Source organism: Bidens hawaiensis, unplaced genomic scaffold (genome assembly GCF_021521415.1).
Source record: "Bidens hawaiensis isolate Kalapana, Puna unplaced genomic scaffold, B.hawaiensis_p1.1 tig00033042_1, whole genome shotgun sequence".
Classification (NCBI taxonomy): Eukaryota; Viridiplantae; Streptophyta; class Magnoliopsida; order Asterales; family Asteraceae; genus Bidens; species Bidens hawaiensis.
Genome location: NW_027505272.1, coordinates 63,373 through 66,545, shown reverse-complemented (window position 1 = coordinate 66,545; position 3,173 = coordinate 63,373). Strand labels below are relative to the sequence as shown.

At 40.2% G+C, this 3,173-nt stretch overlaps 1 pseudogene; it reads left to right on the top strand.

The window, feature by feature from the left end:
* Positions 1 to 231: 231 nt before the first annotated feature.
* LOC143612022 (PHD finger protein MALE MEIOCYTE DEATH 1 pseudogene) lies at positions 232 to 2,744 on the top strand (annotated as a pseudogene).
* The last annotated feature ends 429 nt before the right edge of the window (positions 2,745 to 3,173 follow it).

Below are 3,173 nucleotides of genomic sequence, written 5' to 3'. Positions count from 1 at the left end.
GTTTTGTCTATTATTTTCACGGCTGTTAAATAAACAATGGATTTATTTATAAATTAATTATTTTATATGAAAATAAATCATGAGAGTGAAGCAAACACAAATCCCATCCAACGGCCAATATTAAACCCTCTCACCTCAACTGTCCGATCACACTCCCCAATTTCGGGCGGCAAAGTACCCGTACAACAAACATTCAAAGTCCAAGCAAGCTGGATTCAATCACAATTGAAGATGAACGGAGTGAGTAGTAGTCACTGTAAGAAACGGAAGGCGACGTCAGCAGGCAAGTATTACTGGTTACAGAGCTTTCTCCAGCCGGGTCCGTTTCGGGACAATGTTCGGGTCTTTCTTGAGGAGCGTTGTCAGATTGAGGATAATAGTGTTGATGGGATGCCCATTTGGTGCACATTCTTGTTTCATGAAAACAGAGGCTTCGTGCTGCCGTTGTATACCATTGAAGAGTGTGTCAAGAACTCGATTCAGCCGCTCTGTGATCACTGCCGATGCTCCGGTAATTATTTATTTTGTGGCTTAAATACTGGTTTTGAATTGCAATTTCTCATCTGGGTTTCGGTTATTTGATTAAATGATTAATATGAGAATTTAGGAATTGTTTGCTCTAGGTCTCAAGTCATAATTCTTAGCTGGGTATATCATCCAAATAGGGTTTTGGTGATTCGGTTAGGGTTTAATTAATCTAGATTTTGTACTTGTTACAGGATGGAGTCACCATTTTGTATCAACAAGGAAGTACCATTTCATCATCCCCATTGACAAAGGATGGAACAAACCAATCGACGATGGCGTTCTTGATCTTCAAACTCACGTGTTGCACGGTCTTATCCACTGCAACGGGTTCGGTCACCTTCTCTGTATTAATGGAATCGAAGGTGGGTCCAGTTTCGTCTATGGCAGAGAAGTTATGGACCTTTGGGACCGAATCTGCACCACCCTTCACTGCAGGTCATCCATTAAGCCTTGAAATTTGATATCAAAATTTCAAAACACTGACACTAAAATCTTGAAATTTTTTAAGGGAAATAAATATGTCTTAACATTTGTTGTAATTATTGAAGGGAAATAAGCATTGTGGATACATCAAAGAAGAGAATGATGGATCTTCGGGTTCTATATGGGGTATCATACGGGCACACATGGTTTGGAAGATGGGATTATAGGTCTTGCCATGGGAGCTTTGGTGTCACAAAAGACCAATACGCGCACACGCTTCAACTATTAAGCTCGTTAGAACTCGACGCAATCGTTAACAATCGGTCAATCAAGAAACTTGTCTCTAAATACAGAGACTTAAGTGACACCCACTTGATCACAATCCGAGATCTGTTCAAGTTCATGTTAAATCTCAAGTTTCAATCCCTACAAATGAACAACAACCCGCTGTTGACTTTGACCAACAAGAAAGAGAAGCAAGCGAGGTGTAGAAAGTTTTCTAATTTGGCTGCTAAATTGGATAGCAGATGGCACGTGAGGAGGTTACAGGATGTTGCTAATGTAGTTGTGAATGCTTTAAAAGAACATAATAATAATAATAATAATAATAATAATAATAATAATAATAATAATAATAATATGAGCTGGCAGGAGGTTCGTGATACGGCCCACTTACATATCGGTGACACGGGTTTGATTGATTACGTGTTGAAATCCATGAATAATGTGATCCTTGGGGAATACGTGGTTCGTCGGGCCGCTAATCCTAAAACGGGTGTTTTAGAGTATTCACTTCAAGAGGTCAACCAAGACAATGAGTCAAACCACCAAGTTGACTCTGTTGACCGAGTCAACTTGATGGGTCGGAGTGATATATACAAAGATGTGGACTACTTGTATCAGCATGTTTTAATGAATCGGGTAATGAAACGGTCGGGTTTGCGGTTAGGACGGTTTTGGACAGCAAACACTTCACAAAACTGTGGCAGTTAAACGACAACGATGGCGAGTTTTTGCGGTTCATGTGTCGGGTGATACCGTTAGCGACATCCGAGTCGAGCGGTGAGGTGGTGGTGGTGCCGCTACACGCCACCCTTGGGGAGCTGAAAACCGCCACGGAGAAGGCGATGTGGGACACTTATTGTGTGATGGAGAAGTTAAAAGTTAGAGAGATTGTGGAACTAGAAGGTGTTGATGATGACGAGGTGATATTCGGGGCACTTGAGTCAGGGTCGGAGATTCGGGTTCGTGGGTTCGGGGTTGACTTGTTGACCACTAGTCACCTTAACTATGAAGGTGGTGAGAATAATTGGGTTGTGCATTGTAAATGTGGGGCCCGGGATGATGACGGTGAGCGGATGGTGGCGTGTGATCTTTGTGAGGTTTGGCAGCATACGCGGTGCAGTGGGATCGCGGATGGTGAGGTGGTACCACCGTTGTTCATGTGTTACCGGTGTTGTGACTCGATCCGTACGCATAAGGACTTGGAGCAGGTGGATGGTGTTGGTTTGATAGATTGGATGATGGCTGCAGATGGGCAAACTGAGGTTTTAGTTGGTTGAAAGACTCAACAGTTGAAAAAAAAAATGTTGAAATTGAATTCATTTGTTTACAATGTTGTAAACTTTGATTCTTTTGTAAAGAATTACTAGGGTGTAAAATGTAAATGAAGAGAAGTAAATCAGGTTACAAGTTAATGTCCTTGAATTTTTTTTTAACTTTTTCGCTACAAAGTTGTGTGAAACATGTTTAAATTCCAAATAATGGATAGATTTATTGAAAAATGAAAACCCATATGATATTACGCAGTGCGTTTTTATTTAACAAGAAATTTACAAGGAGCGCGAGGAAGAGATGTGGGCTATGTTGGTGTGATCGGCCTATACTTAGTCAGAATATCAAGCTTAATTCAAAAACGACTAGCGATGCAGCTTGTTGCTTGTTTGCCTTTTGTTTTAATATAAACCATCTTTATTAAGGTTGAAATATAATTATTTTTTATTTTATTTTTTTTTATAAATTAGTAAGGATAGTTCAAAGGAATAGTTGGCCGGTGGGCCGTAAAAGCAAAAACTCACGTGTTGTAGTGAATAAATATAGAGAGTTTTGCTTGGTTGTTAACCAAGGGAAAAAAGAAAAAGAAAACCACTACTCACTAGTTTCGAATCAAACAAGTATCAACAATAGCCCCTTCTTTGCTTTTCTTATCTCATTCTGGAAGT